The sequence below is a fragment of the Bos taurus genome, chromosome 9 (assembly GCF_002263795.3).
Source record: "Bos taurus isolate L1 Dominette 01449 registration number 42190680 breed Hereford chromosome 9, ARS-UCD2.0, whole genome shotgun sequence".
NCBI lineage: Eukaryota > Metazoa > Chordata > Mammalia > Artiodactyla > Bovidae > Bos > Bos taurus.
This window is the reverse complement of record NC_037336.1, coordinates 59,520,640-59,540,871: the sequence shown is the minus strand read 5'-3', so window position 1 is coordinate 59,540,871 and position 20,232 is coordinate 59,520,640. Positions and strand designations below refer to the sequence as shown.

The 20,232-nt window shown below is 38.2% G+C and overlaps 1 long non-coding RNA gene across 1 annotated transcript in view; it reads left to right on the top strand.

The window, feature by feature from the left end:
- Positions 1–19,138, top strand: part of LOC101902479 (uncharacterized) — a 157,902-nt gene extending 138,764 nt beyond the window's left edge. Inside the window, exon 4 of the long non-coding RNA XR_009495824.1 lies at positions 18,536–19,138. This is a non-coding gene — a long non-coding RNA (uncharacterized lncRNA). The remainder of the gene's footprint in view (positions 1–18,535) is intronic.
- The last annotated feature ends 1,094 nt before the right edge of the window (positions 19,139–20,232 follow it).

Sequence of the window (20,232 nt, the reverse complement as noted above, 5' to 3'; positions counted from 1 at the left end):
GACTCCAGACATTGCCAAAGATCCTCTCGATTGTCACCAGTTGAGAACCACCAAGTTAGAGAATAAATGAATGTTCACACATAATTAAATCATATTTAATCATATTTAATAATAATTAAATAATTCTTTTTTGTTATATTTTCTGGTTGGTTACTTTGGAAAAGCAGTACAGAAAAGAAATGCTGTTTTTTGGAGGTAAACTTTTCACTGAAATAGAATATACATACATGAAAATGTTTGAATCTTAAGTGTACATCTTGGAGAGCTTTCATAAATTATAAATACCCACATAAAGAAATAACGTATGACCAGCTTCTTAGAATTTTTCTGTCCCATCTTTGTCACTATTAAAACTTTTAACACCGCAGTATGTTCTTTTTCATGGACTTCTGCTCATTGTATCTTTTATGAAAGTAATACCTATTGTTGCATATGGAAGAGTTTGCTTTTTTCTCATTACATTATAATATCTATGTATTTATTCTACTTTGATGGACATTTGGGTTGTCTCTAGTTTCAGTCTATTAATAATAATGCTATTTTTAGTGATGTCATTAAGATGGCAGAATAAGGAATTACAAAATAGCTAGGAAACAATAAGATGACATTAGTAAGTACTCATAAACCAATAATTACTTTAATCTAAAGAATTAAACTTCTCAAAGACATACAGTGGCTGAATGGATAAAAAAGTAACACCTGATTATATGCTGCCTACAAGAGATTCAGTTTAGCTTTAGGCTCAAAGTGAAGGGTTTGATATTCCATGTAAATGGAAAGCACAAGAGAGCAGGAGTATCTACATTTTGTATTAGAGAAAAATATACTTTTTTTTTTTATTAAAGAAAAATAGACTTTAGGTCAAAAGCTGCAACAGGAGACAAGAAAGGTCATTATATGATAAAGGGATAAAGGAATATTCATCAAGAGAAGTAACAATTTTAAATATATGTATGAATTCAACATTGGAGCACCTAAATACGTTAAGCAAATACTAACAGATCTGAAGAGAGAAATAGGCATCATGTAACAATAGTAGGCAATTTCAATAACACTCCATTTCAACAATGGACAGATAATCCAGACAGAAAATAAGGAAACTTTGGACTTGAACTATACTTTAGATCAAATGGATCTAAAAGGCATCCCTGGGTATCTTGGGGCATTTGTTCCAGGGTCCACTGTGGATAACCAAAATCCATATGAGCTCAAGACCCAGGGTTGGCCCTTCATAGCCACAGATTCTGCATCGATAGATTCAACCAACCACAGATTGTAAACAGACTAGCGTATGTATTGAAAAAGATTCATGTGTAAATGGACCTACACAGTTCAGGGCCAACTGTACAGACCGTTCTATCCAACAGCATCAGTATACACAGTCTTCTCAAGCACACAGAGAACATTCTCCAGGAGAGAACATATGAAGTCACAAAATGAATCTTAACAAATTCAAGAAGAAATCATACCAACATCTTTTCTGACCACAGTGGATATGGAAATAGAAATCAATAGCAAAAGGAAAATTGGAAAATTGACAAACGTGTGGAAATTAAACAGTGTACTCCTGAACTACCAATGGGTTAAAGAAAAAATCAAAGAGAAATAAAGTTTCTTGAAATAAACACAAATGGAAACAAAACATACGGAATATAACCAGATTCAATAAAAGCAGTTCGAAAGAGGAAGGTTTACAATGATAAATACTTACATTAAGAAAAAAAGGATCTCAGATAAACAACCTAACTTTACACCTCAAGGAGCTAGAAAAAGAATTAAGCTCAAAGTCAGCAGAAGGAAGGAAATCAAGATCAGAATATAAATAAATGAAATAGAGACCAGAAAAACAACAACAAAAAGATCAATGAAAGTAAGAACAGAGATTTTTACAAGATAAAACTGACAAACTTTTAGCTAGACTAAGAAAAAAAGAGGCATTATAACCGGTACCAGAGAAATACAAAGGATTATAAGAGACTATAGTTGATCCTTAATGTGGAGATGAGGGGTGCTAACACCCTGTGCAGTCAAAAACCCATATATAACTCAGTATGGCCCTATATCTGAAGTTCCGTATCTACAGTTTTAACCAAGCATAGATCATGTAGTACTATAATATGTGTTCATTGAAAAAAAATCCTCACTAATTCATTGTTTAGTCATTAATTCATATCCAACTCTCTGCCACCCCATGAACTTCAGCATGCCAGGCTTCCCTGTCCTTCACTATCTCCCGGAGTTTGTTCAAACTCGTGTCCATTGAGTCAGCAGTGCTATCTGGCCGTGTCATCCTCTGCCATCCCTTTTGCCACTTGCTCCCAATCTTTCCCAACTTCAGGTTCTTTTCCAATGAGTCGGCTCTTTGTATCAAGTGGCCAAAGTATTGGAGCTTCAACTTGAGCATCAGTCCTTCCAATGAATATTCAGGGTTGATATCTTTTAGGATTGACTGGTTTGATCTCCTTGCTGTCCAAGGGACTCTCAAGAATCTTCTCCAGGACCACAATTTGAAAGCATCAGTTCTTTGGCACTTGGCCTTCTTACATGGTCCAACTCTCACACCCATACATGACTATTGGAAAAAAACATAGCTTTGACTATACAGACTTCTGTTAGCAAAGTGATGTCTCTGCTTTTTAATATGCTGTCTAGGTTTGTCATAGCTTTCCTTCCAAGGAACGAGTGTCTTTTAATTTCACGGCTGCAGTCACCGTCCACAGTGATTTTGGAGCCCAAGAAAATAAAATCTGTTACTGTTTCTACCTTTTCCCTTTCTATTTGCCATGAAGTGATGGAATCAGATGCCATGATCTTCGTTTTTTAAATGTTGAGTTTTAAGCCAGTTTTTTCACTCTCCTCTTCCACCCTCATCACCTCAATAAGTGGACCTGTACAATCCGAACTCTCTCAGTTCAAGGGTCAACTGTACTAGGAAGAATTATACAACAACTATTTGGAATATGTAGAAGAAATGGCTAAATTCCTAGAAACATATAATTTACCAAGACTGAGTCATAAAGAAATAGAAAATCTGAACAGACCAGTACAGGTAAGGAGATTAAATAAGTAATCAAATATCTCCTAACAAAGAAAAGTCTAGAACCTGTGGCTTTACTGATGAATTGTATTCAATATTTTAAGAAAGAATTACTACCAATCCTTCTCAAATTGTTTCAAAAAATAGAAGAGAAGCAAACACTAAACTCTCTTTATGAGGTCAGCATCATCCTCACATCAAAGCCAAATAAAGGCACTACAAGAAAAAAATTACAGTCCAACATCTTTGATAAACTTGAATGCAAAAAATACTCAATAGAATACTAGTGAGCTGAATTCAATAGCACAAAGATTCATAAACCACGGTCAAGTTGAATTTATCCCTGGGATGCACGAATGGCTCAACATATGCCACATTAACAGGATGAAGAATAAAAAGTCATATGATCATCTCATACATAAAACTTTCCCTTTTGAAGTGTATAGTTAAGTGATTTTTGATGTATTCCCAGAGTTGTGCAACTATCACCACCTCCAAATTTTAGAATATTTCTATTACTGCAAAAATAAATCCTGTACCTATATGCAATGACTTGCATTCCTCTCCTTCCCTACCTACAGCCCCTAACAACTCTAACGTACTTTCTGTTTCCATTGATTTAACCTATTGTGAACTTTTCATATAAATGGAATCACATAAATGTGTGGTCTTTTATAGCTAACATCTTCACTTAACAAGCTTTTTTAAAGATTCTTCCATGTTGCATTTTGTGTCAATACTTCATTCATTTTTATGGCCAATTAATACTCCATCATATAGTCATACCACATTTTGTTTATTGGTATAAAATACATTTGGCTTGTTTCCACTTTCTGTCTATTGTGAATAATGCTGCTATAAACCTTTATGTACAAGTTTTTGTATGGACATATGTTTTTATTTTTATTGGGTATAGACCTAGGAGTGGAATTGCTTTATTGTATGATAACTCTATGTTTAAATTTTTTAATGTCTGTTTTCTATAGCAGCTGCATCATTTTACAATCCCATTAGTAATGTGTTCTAATTTCTTCACATCCTCATTGACACTTGTTATTGTCTGTCTTATTTTAGCCATTCTAGTGGGTATGAAGTGATGTTATGTTGAAGTTTTGACCGGCATTTCCCTAATGACTAATGATGTTGAGGATCTTTTCATGTTCCTGTTATCTTATTTGGAAAAATATTGATTCAAATCCTTTGCCCATTTTTAATTGGGTTATTATTCAATTGTAGTAGTTGTTTATACAGTCTGGAAAAAAGTTCCTTATCAAATATAAGATGTGAAAATTTCTTCTGTTTTGTGGGCTGCCTTATTCACTTTCTTCATAATGTCCTTTGAAGCACAAAAGTTTATAAATTTTGATGAAGCCCAATTTATCTATTTTTCTTTTGTAGATTTTGCTTTTAGTGTTATATCTGAGATACTTATTGTTTATCCCAAGATTGCAAAGATTTATTCCTTATTTCCTTCTAAGAATTTTACAGTTTAAGTTTTAGCTCTTACATTTAGGTTTATGACTCATTTTGAGTTAATTTTTATATATGGCATGAGTTATGAGTCCAACCTCCTTCTCTGGCATGGATACTCAGTTGTAGCACCATTTGTTGATAAGAATATTCTTTACTCAATGAATTGTGCTGGGCATCACTGCTGAAATCAACTGATTGTAAATGCAAGATTTCATTTCTATATTCTCAATGTGCTCAGTTTCACACTGTCTTGATTTTTGAAGTTTTGTAGTAAGTTTCGAAATTAGAAGTGTGAATCTTCCAGGACTTCCCTGGTGATCCAGTGGTTAAGAGTCCACCCTCCAATGCTGGGGACTTGGGTTCAAGCCCTGGTTGGGGAACTAGGGTCCCACGAGCCACGGAGCAACTAAGCCTGCACACCACAGACAGAAGCCCATGTGCTGTAACCAAGATCCTGCATGCCACAACTATGATCCCATGCAGCCAAATTAATAAATAAACATTTTGAAAAAAAGGTGTGTCTTCCAACTTTCCTCTTTTTAAGATATTTTGGCCATCCTGGGTTCCTTGAATTTCTATTTAATTTTAGAATTAGTGTGTAAAGATAGCATCTGGGATTTTGACAGGGATTACACCAAATCTGTAGATCAGTTTGGAGAATATTGCCATCTTAACCGTATTAAGCCTTTTGATTTGTGAATGTAGAATGTCTTTCTATTTATTTAGCTCTTCTTTGGTTTTTACACTGATATTTGATAGTTTTCAATGTACAAGTCTTGCATTTCTTTTGCTAAATTTATACCTATTTCATTCTTTTTGATGCTATTGCAAATGGAATTGCTTTCCTAATTTTAGTTTGGATTGTTTATTGATGAAGCATAGAAATACAATAGATTTTTTGTGTATTTATATTGAATGTTGCAACCTTGCTGAACTTTTCTTTATTGCTTGTAATAGCGTGTATATGTGTATGCATTTTAGGATTTTCTATATATAAAATCATGTTATCTACAGATAGTTTTACTTCTTTCTTTCCAGTCTGCATATTTCTTCTGACATTTTCCAGTGTATTAATCTTTTCTTCAGCTGTGACTAATTTGCTTCAAGCTCTACTATTAAATTCTTATTTTCTGGTATTGTATTTTTCACTCCTAGGATGTCCATGGGTAATACTGATATATTCTATCAAATTTATATTTGGTAACTCTCTGGTGAAACTTCATCTTGTTTTCAAATTCCTAAAACTAATTAGAGTTGTTTTCAAGTCCAAATATGATAATGTCAATCTCTGAGTCCTCTCTGGATTTGTTTCTATTGTTTGTTTTTCTTTGGCCATGGGGTATTGTTTCCTTGTATGCCTGCTGCTGCTGCTGCTGCTGCTGCTAAGTCGCTTCAGTCGTGTTTGACTCTGTGCGACCCAATAGATGGCAGCCCATCAGGCTCCCCCGTCTTTGGGATTCTCCAGGCAAGAACACTGGAGTAGGTTGCCATTTCCTTCTCCAATGCCTAGTAATTGTTTTTTATTGCAGGCCAAGTATTGTGTATGAAAAGTTTTATGGATAATTTCAGCCTCTGTATGGCATTATCTTCCTCCAGAGAGGGTTTAATTTTGCTACTGATTAAGGACAGGAGTATCTCAATACATTCAGAAAATGATCAGAGGTGAATATTCCTTCAAAAGTGTTTTCAAAGTATGTCAGTATGTCACAAAACTTCTGAGGATGTCTATTAAATGCTCACATTTAAATTCTTTTCTAGCTAGATATAAAACAGATCAAAATTTTTTCTTCTTTATTTCTTTTAGAAGTATTATTCCATTATTCTCTTGTATATGTTCTTTCTTATATAAATGATCTGCTTTTTCTTTTTGTAAGATTTTAGTCTTTCCTCTTGTTCTCTTATATTTTAAAATTTTATTATAATCTTCTCAGGTGGAGACTTGATTAATCCTGTCAAGCATTCTATGACCATTTCTCAAATTGAAGTTTTTAAACTTCCTTTAATTCTTGGAAATATATAGTCACTATTTTAGGAATATTTTCTTTCTTCCATGAAAGAGAGTATATTGTAGTAGATAAGGTCACGTGTTTTAGAGTTAGAGAGATCTAGGTTTGAATGCAGTATTACTTATTAAACTGTGAATCACTCAGCTTCTATCATGTGTGTTAATTTCCTCATTTGTAGAATGAGAATAATAATGTTTCCTTCTTAGGATTTTAATAAAAGTTAAGTGAAATTTATGCCTATGAAGTGCTTAGAGGAATGGCTGGTAAAGAATAAGAATGGCATAGTAATACTTATTTTTTCTTCTACTTCTGTGCTTTCTATATTCCCAGAGAAGACCCTCTGAAGTATTTCTATATTCAAAAACTCATCTTTCCTTTCTTTCTATTTCAATCTACTTTTGCTTTCCTGCTGCCTTCTGGCAGAGTTTTTCATGCATCTTTCAGGTCATTAATTTGTTCCTCAGCAGTAATCATATACTTTTATCTCATGTACACTATGCTTTAAAATGCCAACCATTTTCTTATTAATTTCTAGTGTCACCTCATAATCACTTTTATGAGTTTTTTGTTCCTGCTTCAAGTTACTGGTAGCCTTCTTGCTTATCTTTTACATTTTAATCTTAAAAATAATTTAATATGATATTTCAATGTTAGGAGTATAATAAGTAAAATTAAACATTTTACCTAAAATGATGAGTTCTATTTAGCAAAAAGTTAGAATATCTGAAATGATATCATGTCTGAGATGTTTAAAAATAGTCATGAGCAGGAGGAGTGGTTAGGGGTATAGATGAGATAAGATTGACTATGAATTTGTCAGGGGAGTGTAATATCCTCGGTTCTGTCTCGTCTCAACAAAAATATGAAGCCACGGACGTTAAAGCCCTCTGTGTGTCACAGCTCTCAGCCAGACAGTGTTATAGTTCTCGGACAGATCAATTTTATTTAGAAAATAAAGGAAAATACATCTCAAGGCGGCAGGGCATGCTGACCCAAAAGACATGAAGAGAAGAGAGAGAGAGAGAAAGAGAGAGAGAGAGAGAAAGTGCATGCGCGTGTGCACATGGGGGAGAGAGAGAGACCCCGGCCCTTTGGCTCCTCTTTTTATATGTTTTTTCCTCCCCCTGGGCCTGCCCTATGTAAATTGGGCTAGCCAGGAGTGCTGTTTGTTCTACCTGAAGTCCTCACTCTAGTCCTCTGACCTTCCTTTGTTCTATTTTGCCAGGCTTTTCCCTTCCTTGTCTTTTAGCCACCACCATTCTGGACTTGGCCCACAAAGGTCCATCTAGTCAAGGCTATGGTTTTTCCTGTGGTCATGTATGGGTGTGAGAGTTGGACTGAAGAAGGCTGAGCACCGAAGAATTGATGCTTTTAAACTGTGATGTTGGAGAAGACTCTTGAGAGTCCCTTGGACTGCAAGGAGATCCAACCAGTCCATTCTGAAGGAGATCAGCCCTGGGATTTCTTTGGAAGGAATGATGCTAAAGCTGAAACTCCAGTACTTTGGCCACCTCATGCGAAGAGTTGACTCATTGGAAAAGACTCTGATGCTGGGAGGGATTGGGGGCAGGAGGAGAAGGGGACGACAGAGGATGAGATGGCTGGATGGCATCACCGACTCGATGGACGTGAGTTTGAGTGAACTCCGGGAGTTGGTGATGGATAGGGAGGCCTGGTGTGCTTCCATTCATGGGGTCCCAAAGAGTCGGACACGTCTGAGTGACTGAACTGAACTGATTCTGAACTCCTTTTTCCTATTCTAACTACCTAACAAATTGATAACTATTTAAGCTAAGTGATGGCTTACAGAGGTTTTTTTATACCATTCTGTTTACTTTAATATGTATTTGAAACATTCCTTAATAAAGTGTTAATAAATAAAAACCTAGGGAAAAAGTCAGAAAATATAATTCAAGAAATGACTTTAGGTCATAAATGCTAATACCAAGTCTTCTTTCAGTTCAGTTCAGTTCAGTCACTCAGTCGTGTCCAACTCTTTGCAACCCCATGAATCCCAGCACACCAGGCCTCCCTGTCCATTACCAACTCCCAGAGTTCACTCAAACTCACGTCCATCGAGTCAGTGATGCCATCCAGCCATCTCATCCTCTGTCGTCCCCTTCTCCTCCTGCCCCCAGTCCCTCCCAGCATCAAAGTCTTTTCCAATGAGTCAACTCTTTGCATCAGGTGGCCAAAGTATTGGAGTTTCAGCTTTAGCATCATTCCTTCCAAAGAACACCTAGGGCTGATCTCCTTTAGAATGGACTGGTTGGATCTCCTTACAGTCCAAGGAACTCTCAAGAGTCTTCTCCAACACCACAGTTCAAAAGCATCAGTTCTTCGGTGCTCAGCTTTCTTTACAGTCCAACTCTCACAGCCATACATGTAAATAATTTCCCAATGATTTTTATTTTTGGGAATCAGTTTCCACAAAATTCGATCATTTATTAAAACATCAAGCAATAATTTTCTTACTCATGTCAAAAAAAATTATTTTCTTACAATAAGGATTTTCTGGAGATTTAAACCTAATGTAATTTTCAGAAACATTGAAATTTTTATGAGGAAATATTTTGAAATTCACGCTAAAATAAAAAATTGTTGTTTCCCGAAATGCATGCTCAAAAATTACTGTTTATGGGAGAGATTTACACTAGAATTAATCATATATTTCTCTAACTGGTGGATATATGGTTGGCTTACATAGTTCATTTAAAATTTTTTGATCGTCTCCCCCAATTAAAAATAAATGAATTAAAAAAATGTTATCCCCATGTAGATGAAAAATACACTACAATTAATTCAGGTTCTGAATAGACAGTGCTGGGAGTGAGTGATGGGTGACAGTACCGAACTTACATTTTTTCATTTCTCAAAATGGAATTAGTTTCATAATTTTCTGTAGTCTCAAAAGAAACATATGTTCATTGCAAAATATTTTAGGCTATATATAGAAACATATAAAGTGTGAATAAAAAATACACATTCCTTTCAAGATGTTTTTATACAAAACCACACATTTTTCTTTAACGGGCTCAAAAAACATAGACAGTGATTATGACATTTCCCAAGTGCTATGCAACAACCATACCTTTATTATTATCTTTTATCACTAGCTTTATTTCCATTCCAAGTTCTGTTGCTAATGTTGAAACCTCTGAGTCACTTCCAGGTTGATGCAGATTTTTGAAGTGATTTCTCAGTCAATTCACCCCTCTCCCAATCTTCAAGTTCTCTCAGAATTATGTCGCTCCTCTCTGCTCAGGGTAATGAGAGGGGAACAGGCAGGAAGGCCAGGGGTTTCCAAACAGAGGAAATAGGCTGCAAGTGTCAGACATTTTTTCTCTCTCTCTTAAGTGTCAGGAAGAAACAAACTAGTGTTATATTTTTTCCCCTTCTCTATACAAATTTAAAAAGAGGTTTCTCTTAAAATTCTGTGTTGCAGTAATGACACCTGGTTCCACCTGAACTTAACTTTTCTCAAACCTTGAGCTAACCAAAGCATTTTTCTTATGGAAATGTTTGTCTTGATCTATGTTAATGTGCTATGCATTTACCCTAGACTCTATCTTCAAGTCTGTTCCGCCTAAAGACTCAGATTTAGGCTCAGAACCAACTTGACAGACCAGTGTGTTATACATTGTTCTCCTAATCTATGTTAACAAAACTATATATTTGTATGGTAATCTGACTTTCTTCAAGATTCATGTCTATCATTTTATGGCCTGGGATGACTCACCTGGTGCCATTCTCTGAGTTTTAAGACATTTCCTTTCTTTAATTAGCAGACTGCTAGTAGCTATATAATATCCAGCTAAAGACTAGCAGGGGGGCACTCTTTCTGCCCCCTTCTGATGTCTCTGTCAGAAGCTTTCTCTATCTCTTTTATACTTTAATAAAACTTAATTACACAAAAGCTCTGAGCGATCAAGCCTCATCTCTGGCCCCGGAATTGAATTCTTCTCCTCCGGCGGCCAAGAATCGCGGCGTCTTTCATGGTTCAGCAACAACCTTTCAGTAACGTATCAGTTTCACCTGGTGTTATGCTGTGTTTAGGCAGTGGTGGAAAGGGTGTATGGCCAGAGAGCATCCTCAGGCATCCGCTGAGGGGTAACGTATCCACCGTGTCTTTGATGTTCATCTATCCTGCTCTGCATCTGGTGATAGGATGGAGTTGGCCTTGGCCATGAGTTATGCCCACGCAGATCAGTTTATACTTTCCTGGTGCTAACTGTAAGGTTTCAAGTGCCCTGTTTTTTACCCTTTTGGGGATATACTCATTCAAGTATAGTCAGACTCTTCACTGACTATTGTTACCATCTATTATTAATTGCATAAATTTTAAGCCCAGCTTGCTTCAATGACTTCTAAAATATCCAGTTCTGGCAAATCAATAGCCTTAACTTTCAACCTTTTCCTCTGTTAGAAGTTCCTACTGCCTATTTTAAAACTCAAATTCCAGTATATTTCCTTGCTTTCTCTCTCTTTCTCTTCTTTAAATGGCCTCTGAGACAATGAATAGTATTGAATTGACGAGGCTATCAAGGGGAAGGGACAAAAAGAAAATGCAGGGAGAAATACCAGAAATTCAATCCCACCAAACGGATCTACCTTCTTTTTTTCTTCAAAATGGGAGGTTTGTGATTTTCTTCTGCCATATGGAAATTGTATATAATCATACAGAAATTTCAGTCTTTCCAATCAAATATAACTCATCCTGTATATTTTTCCTAGATTACTGATTCACTCTCTCTACATCTCAAATTACCATTTACATCCATATGCCCTGATTTTATATAGATAGTGTATACTCTATTTGCCATCTTGTGACCCGATTATGTTTTCAGATGCAATTTCTTTTTAAACATTGAAAAATAAAAATGTATTATAAAATATGTGTGATATGTAAAGTATAACATAAGAAATCCTCATATGCAAACCACCTAGTTAAAGAAATGCAAATTTATTTACCTGTGAATCCTCTTAAGTCCTCCTCCCACTTTTCTTTTCCTTACTCTCCTCAAAGGGAATCATTTTGAATTTGGTGCTTGTTTTCCCTTGTTTTTAATTGCAGTTTTTCTGCATGAGTATATTTGTAACTAACAAGTTAAACAATAATTAACCAATAAATTTAGTTGTGCATTAAGATATTCTATAGATAGAATCATACTTTATTTACTTTTCTGTGATTTTCTTCATGCACTTAACATTTTATTCCTAGATTCTTTTATGTTGTTGCACAGTAAAATGTATTCATTCCAGTGCTCTTTAGTATTCCATCATGGAATATGCTATAATTTATCTATTTTGCTATTGATAGATGTTTGAGTTATTCTGGTATTTGCTAGTACCAAAGGTTGTCTTATAACCTTGTACATATCTCCTTGTGTAATTATAAATTATTTAAGCTATGTAGATTCAATTTCTGGATCATGAGTTATGGGCAATCAACATTTGGTTGTCATATTTTTGTATTTGCCAATTAGATGAGCATAAATGATGGTTTTCTTTGATTTTGATCGCATTCTCCTGAATACTAATAAAATTGAGCATCTTTCAATATCTAATAACCATTCATATTTTTTCATTTTTAAAATAAAAAACTTGTTTCATGCTTGTCCAGATATTTTTCTGCGGACTTTTTTGTCTTCTTAATTTGTAGGATTTTTAGAAACTTGTTTTTGGTGTGAATTCCTTATTGTTAATATGAATAGTAAATATATATTCTAGTTTATATTTATGTATATTAGGACACATTTGGGCAATTAGATGGTTTTCAGTGTTTTGCTATCACAATACACCACTGAAAATTTTGTAGCATTTTGTTCCACTTTAAAGACTAGTATTGAATAGACCAAATCTTGAGTTCAGGTATTGGGTCAAAAGGTATGAATATCTTCATGGATTCTAAATGAATATTGCTAATTACTTTCCAAAAATTTTGTACCAATTTGCAATGCTAGCAACAGTAAAAGATGTAACAATTTCACTCTCATCAACCTTAAGTCTTGTCATTAAATATTTTTGGCTAGCTTAATGTGCAACATGTTTCTCAACATTGCTTTAATTTGCATTTCCTGATTACTAGCATGGATGAGCATTTTTCACAGTATTTGTTTACTAATAGCATTTTCACTTATGTAAATTGTGTATTTTTATCCTCCGGGTCTTTATTTTGTGTTAAGCTAAGAATAATAAATACAGCTCTCCAAACCAAAAGTAGAAAGTGATCTGTTTTCAAAATGATTACAGAAGATTTTCAAAGTCTAAGCATCTTACATACAGTCACTTATGATAATTTTAATAAATATAAAAAAAATCATCTAGCTTTGGGAGTAGAAAGCCAAAATAATTGGTCCTTGCTTTCAAAGAGTTTTAATCTTTCAGGATAAAGTACAGGATTGTGACAGAGAAGTGATCCTATGGAGGCTCTCAGGAGAAGTCTCTGCCTCAGATGAAAGTTCTGAAGGCATCCCAAGTTGGTGACCCTTGCATTAGACCAGGGAGATGAGTGTAACTGGAGACTGTGCCACGAACTGAGCTGACTGCATGTGAAAAGGAGTGGAGGTAGGAAGAGCATGGAGCTTCCCTGTGTCAGACCCACATATATGCTCTAAAGATTTTAAAGTCTATTCAAAAGGGCTGGAGGACTTTTAGCAAATCTGGAAAACTTCTCACAATTGCAGAGTAGGATGAAGGATGAGGGGTCATGGAAAAAACAATGTAGAGACATTTAGAAGCATTCATACCAGAGTAAAGGGATGGAAAAGTAGTGCTGAGAACAAAGAGGCGACCGACTTGAGACCTATTTGAAAGCATATCACTAACTTTAAGAAAACTCAAATTTAAGTCACATTTGCTTTGGGAAGAGAAGACAAAGAAAGGCTACCACAGCATCATGGAGAAGGGTGGCAATCGCAAGGCAGAGTCAGAGATGGGCAGAAGGAGGCCCATACCCTCCCACGTATCACCGGGTAGTTACCTCTCTTACCATATATGAAGATTCTCTCCTACAGTACTGTGGACACCTCACACAACTGTGTCCTAGTCTCCTTGCAGCACCCAAGGGTGTGTGGGGGCTCCCTTGGGCTTGTGCAGGGCCTTAAAGAAGGCATGGGCCTATTGGGACAAGGAGCTTCAGGCTCCCAGGTGCTCAGACTGTGCTTTAGGAAGGGATACGTTAGGCTACAGGTAGCCATGTACCCTGGGTCTTAGAGGCTCCTTGCTCTATGAAGCAGGTCCTGGTCAGAGGAGAGAGCCAGCTCCCTTTGCTGGTATTGAGGACAGTACAGATGACAGGCCCTGTCTCAGCAGGTGATATCTCCTGGCAGGCACATGGCTTTGAGGCTGGGAGGCTGAGCCTGAGTCATGTAGATTCTGTGGGCAAGGTTTAGCAGACACTCTGCCCCTAACAGGGGCTTTCCAGGTAGCACTAGTGGTAAAGAATTCACCTGCCAATGCAAGAGACATAAGAGATGTAGGTTTGATCCTTGGGTGGAGAAGATCCCCTGGAGGAGGGCATGGCAACCCACTCCAGTATTCTTGCCTGGAGCATCCCCTGGACGGAGGAGCCTGGCGGGCTACAATCCATGGGGTCACACAGACCTGAACACAACTGAAATGACTTAGCACACGGCCTGCACTGCCTCCAACAGACTTTAATAACCTCTTAGGAACAGGGAAACGAAGAGACCTTTGCAAACTTGATGACACTGCTGCTGCTGCTGCTAAGTCGCTTCAGTCGTGTCCGACTCTGTGCGACCCCATAGACGGCAGCCCACTAGGCCCCGCCGTCCCTGGGATTCTCCAGGCAAGAACGCTGGAGTGGGTTGCCATTTCCTCCTCCAATGCGTGAAAGTGAAAAGTGAAAGTGAAGTTGCTCAGTTGTGTCTGACTCTTACTATATATAAAATGGGTAACTAATAAGGGCTTTCTGTATAGGACAGGGAACTGTATTCAATACTATGTAATGACCTATGTAAGCTTCCCTTGTAGCTCAGTCAGTAAAGCAGGAGATCTAGGTTCGATTTCTGGGTTGGGACGATCCCTTGGAAAAGGAAATGGCAACCCACTCCAGTATTCTTGCCTGGAGAATCCCATGGACAGAGGAGCTTGGCAGGCTACAGTCCATGGGGTCTCAAGAGTCAGACACCACTTAGTGACTAAACCACCACCAATGACCTATATGGAAAAAGAGTGTAAGAAAAAGTAGATACATGTATATGATTAACTGATTCACTGTGTAGTGAACACCTGAAACTAAGGCAACATTATAAAGCAACTATATTCCAAACAAAAACCAAAAACCAAAACTTGATGACAATCACAGTTTTTGGAGACACCCATAGGGGATGACATTTATCCACTTTTATCCAACTCAAGCTTCAAGTTGGGTTGTCTAAGGAAATGTTAATATCTATTATAGAAAATTAATATTTATGTTAAAGAAAATCTCCTTTTCAAATTATTAATACTTTTTTTGGTTCTAAATGGTCACAAATGGACTTTCTGTAGCTGTTAAGCATCACTTTTCTCATAAGTTAGTAATGACAACTTATTTATAAATAAAGAAGGCAATGGCAACCCACTCCAGTACTCTTGCCTGGAAAATCCCATGGGTGGAAGAGCCTGGTGGGCTCCAAAGCAAGTTTAAAATATTCAACAATTCTCATTAAATATTTTTTGAGTAAATATTATGTATGGGGTTGAAGATACAGTGGTGAAGATGATGGAAAAATGGCCCTTCTGGAGCTTAATTATAGTGTGTTTGTGTGTGTGTGTGTGTGTGTTGCTCAGTCGTGTCTGACTCTTTGCAAACCTAATTATAGTGGGGGATATAAAATAAAAATGTAAGATATGAGGATAAACGATAATTAAAAAAAGATCAATGCTATATGAAAAATAAAACTGGTTATGTACTTGAGAATGACAGCAGAGTGGGGAGAAGACTTTTCTAAGGACTGAATTTTTAGCATCTCACTTAGGTTAAAATCGTACTGAGATACTGAAAATGTTTCCTTTAACCATCAAGACCATTTTCTCCCCAAAGCCATCCCTTTGTTAAGTTCTTCTTTTGCTCTAAAAGCTCCATGCACTGTTCGTTACAGCGCTGATTATGTTTGCATTTCACATTTTTTGGGGGAGGTGATCATTTGATTGATGCTCTCCCCCAGAGACTGTGTTCTGTGAGAACAAAGATCAGGTCAGTCTTTTTTCTCCACTCCATCCAGGCACCAGCGATGAGCTTGCTTGTTGTAGAAGTGAATGAACGACCAACAGTTTGAAAATGCTTAGCGAGTCTAGAATTGTGCATATTTTTCTGAAATGTTTCAAGGTCAGAGTGCACTTGACAAAGTGGGCACATGATAAATGTCTCATTGAATAGAAATAAAACTTTCCAGATCTTAATATGTTGATCTGGATGAATAGTACGGAGCCCTGTTTGATTTTGAAAACTGGATCATTCCCACTGAGGAACAATGGTAGAAATACAGGTAAAAGAAGAGAGAAGCCCTTTTGAAATGGAAACTATTTCTGAACTGACAGAATAACCTCCCTCTGTCAGAAGAGGTAAGGGAGCAAAGTGCTTGGTGGGTAGGCTGAAATTTAAGCAGAATTTAGACAGACAGGAACAAATGTACGATTCCTATGTCATCGGGGCATAGATTTATGCATAATTTGATAGTATTTTTGGTTAGAACTCAGGGAAAAGGAGGAAACTATTTTAGAAAAAGCAGTATGAAAAAAAGTGTCAATTTATAACTTACCAAATTACTGAGTATTGTTAGAATTCAAAGACTGAGTCTTTTCCTGTTAGGGGCTACTGCAGCTAACTAGAAGGGAAAGAGAAATAGGGGATTATTGGGTTTAACAACAACAACAAAAGGATGAAACAAAAGGGCAAGAACAAGGGAGACTGACTGCTTAGGAGAATGGTCAGCTTGATTCTTCTATAACACAAGCAAGTCCAAGGATCCAGTGGATGTTTAGTAAGTTTTCTGATCAACTCTGATCTTTGCAACAAGTGGATCAGAAAGAAGTCTCAGGTAGGAAGATGCAACCACCTGCAGCATTGGTGAACCACTCCAGTACTCTTGCCTGGAAAATCCCATGGATGGAGGGGCCTGGTGGGCTGCAGTCCATGGGGTCGCTAAGAGTCCGACACGACTGAGCGACTTCACTTTCACCTTCCACTTTCATGCATCGGAGAAGGAAATGGCAACCCACTCCAGTGTTCTTGCCTGGAGAATCCCGGGGACGGGGGAGCCTGGTGGGCTGCCGTTAATGGGGTTGCACAGAGTCGGACACGACTGAAGCGACTTAGCTGTAGGAGCAGCAGCAGCAGCTTCTTCCCACTAGTTCTCAAATATTCTTAGTGATGAAAACTCCACTGCTTTTCAAGCAGCTCACATGACCTCTAGACACTATTGTTAGAAAACACTTGTTCATGTGGAACCTCTCTTTTCTTATAGCTTCTGTTTATTGTTCTTGAACGTGAAAGAGTTTGTTGCTCAGTTGTGTCTGACTCTGCAAGCCCATGGACTGTAGCCTACCAGGCTCCTCTGTCCATGGATTTCTCCAGACAAGAATTCTGGAATGGGTGGGCATTCCTTTCTCCAGGGATCTTCCCTACCCAGGGATCAAACCCACATCTCCTGAATTGCAGGCAGATTCTTTACCATCTGAGCTACCAGAGGAGTTCTAACTAAGTTCTTCATACCTTCAGAACCAATCTAAATTCATCTTCTTCATCTTCTACATGAGCCCCCAAACATTCATAGCCATGTCCCTCTGTTCTTGTCTGTAGGCCACCTTCTTTGCTCCCCTCTGCAAATGCATGGTCATATCTATGTTCTTCTTTTTCTGTGATGCCCCTGATTCGAATTTATATTGGAGTGACCACTTATTTTATACTAAATGCGATTTTACCATTAATGGAAAATAATATTCTTGGTAGTCACACCTCACAGTAGGCACATATTGAGTTCAATGCCAGATAAAACCTTTAAGGATTTTCCAAATTATTCTGTTGTTGAGTCATGTCACCCCATTCTACCTTTATGCAGTCACTTGTTTCAGTTCAGTTCAGTTGCTCAGTCATGTCTGACTCTGTGACCCCATGAATTGCAGCAAGCCAGGCCTCCCTGTCCATCACCAACTCCCGGAGTTCACTCAAACTCACGTCCATCAAGTCGGTGATGCCATCCATCCATCTCATCCTCTGTCATCCCCTTCTCCTTCTGCCCCCAATCCCTCCCAGCATCAGAGTCTTTTCTAATGAGTCAACTCTTCGCATGAGGTGACCAAAGTACTGGAGTTTCAGCTTTAGCATCATTCCTTCCAAAGAACACCCAGGAATGATCTCCTTCAGAATGGACTGGTTGGATCTCCTTGCAGTCCAAGGGACTCTCAAGAGTCTTCTCCAACACCACAGTTCAAAAGCATCAATTCTTCAGTGCTCAGCCTTCTTCACAGTCCAACTCTCACATCCATACATGACCACAGGAAAAACCATAGCCTTGACTAGACGAATTTTTGTTGGCAAAGTAATGTCTCTGCTTTTGAATATACTATCTAGGTTGGTCATAACTTTCCTTCCAAGGAGTAAGCGTCTTTTAATTACATGGCTGCAATCACCATCTGCAGTGATTTTGGAGCCCCCCAAAATAAAGTCTGACACTGTTTCCACTGTTTCCCCATCTATTTGCCATGAAGTGATGGGACCAGATGCCATGATCTTAGTTTTCTAAACAGTTGTATTCCTTTCACTCCAGCCTTTTGAATGTTTTAGATTTTAATTGTCATCCAAACTCTTTACTATTCTTCATGGTTTTATGCAATAGAAAAATCTGTTAAGCCTGCCTCCATTCAAGTCACTGGTAAACCTTGATCATGAAAGGACCACTATCAAAGCCCATAATTACCTTTAAAAGGAACTTCCTCACAGGTTGGCATAATCTGTTAACTGGTATCTTCTTTGGCATGGTTATTCAATCTTCCTTTCTTTCTTTTTTGACAGCACCATATGGCATGCGGGATCTTAGTTCCCCAACCTGTGATTGAACCCGTGCTCCCTGCAGCTGAAGCTCGGAGTCTTAACCACTGGGCCTCCAGGGAAGTCCTGGTATGGTTATTCAGTCTGTCACAGATCTGTCTTATGATGCTGTTATTGTGCCTAGTGGTTTTCAACTTATGCAGTGCATTCACATCAGCTGAAGAACTTTTAGAAATCCTGTTACCCAGTCCCTGCTGCTGCTGCTAAGTCACTTCAGTCGTGTCCGACTCTGTGTGACCCCATAAACGGCAGCCCACCAGGCTCCCCTGTCCCCGGGATTCTCCAGGCAAGAACACTGGAGTGGGTTGCCATTTCCTTCTCCAATGCATGGAAGTGAAAAGTGAAAGTGAAGTCAGTCAGTCGTGTCCGACTCCTAGTGACCCCATGGACTGAAGCCCAGCAGGCCCCTCCACCCATGGGATTTTCCAGGCAAGAGTACTGGAGTGGGTTGCCATTGCTTTCTCCGACCCAGTCCCTATCCCCAACCAATTAAGTCAGAGTCTTTAGGGTGAACTAAGGTATTAGCATTTTTAAAAGATTTCCAGGTGATTTTAACATACAGCTGAGGTTGGGAAAAACCAACCTAGCCCAATATCCTCCAGACTTCTCTGATGACAAGCATTATCAGGGGATACATTTTATAAGTACAAATCCCTGCTCCCATCCCCTTCTCACTGGATCAGAATCTCCCAGAAAGCTTCAGAAATCTGGGAACACTGATAGCTCCTACTTAAGATTTTCTTCCTCCAAAAGGTTATGACCAGGGAAGCAGTCAAATCCTTGCTGAAATCCAGATTTACTGTTTTACCATATTTCTCAGTAAAGGAAGGAAATAGGTCAGTATGACTTACACACATGTAATGAAATATACTTTTGGGGGTAGAGTATCATTTAAATAGCATCAGTGGTCCACATGAGAAGTGCTTGTCTCCTAACTCTGGGACTCCTGCGCATTCTCTCTTTCCTTAGAAGTAGAAGTCATCTCTGGGATATGACGTGGGTACTGGAGATTTGGATTCCTCATTTTGCTGCTTTCTAGTTCTGAGACCCTGGGCAGACTTTGGACTTCTCTGTGTCTTACTTTTATGATCTTTAGTGGAGCCAATAATACCTTGCTTTTGGTGTCATTGTGAGGATGAAGTATCAGAATTTTAAAGCCTTGTGAACACGGAAGTTTGCCTATGCCCCTCTGCGTGTTGTGTGTGCAAGCGTATGTGTGGGTATGGAAGAGATGGCTGTGATGGGGATGCTCAGACTGAGGGAACTGCTGGAAGATTAGAGGCAAGATAGGGGCACACTCTGCTCCGTAAGAAATCAACAGAGTGTCTGAAGCTTTCTCAGTTCAGTTCAGTCGCTCAGTTGTGTCCGACTCTTTGCGACCCATGGACTGCAGCACGTCAGGCATCCCTGTCCATCACCAACTCCCGGAGTTTACTCAAACTCACATCCATTGAGTCAGTGATGCCAGCCAACCAACTCATCCTCTGTCTTCCCCTTCTCCCGCCTTCAATCTTTCCCAGCATCAGGGTCTTTTCAAATGAGTCAGCTCTTCACATCAGGTAGCCAAAGTATTAGAGTTTCAGCTTCAAGTTCAGTCCTTCCAATGAACACTCAGGACTGATCGGCCTTTAGTATGGACTGGTGGGATCTCCTTGCAGTCC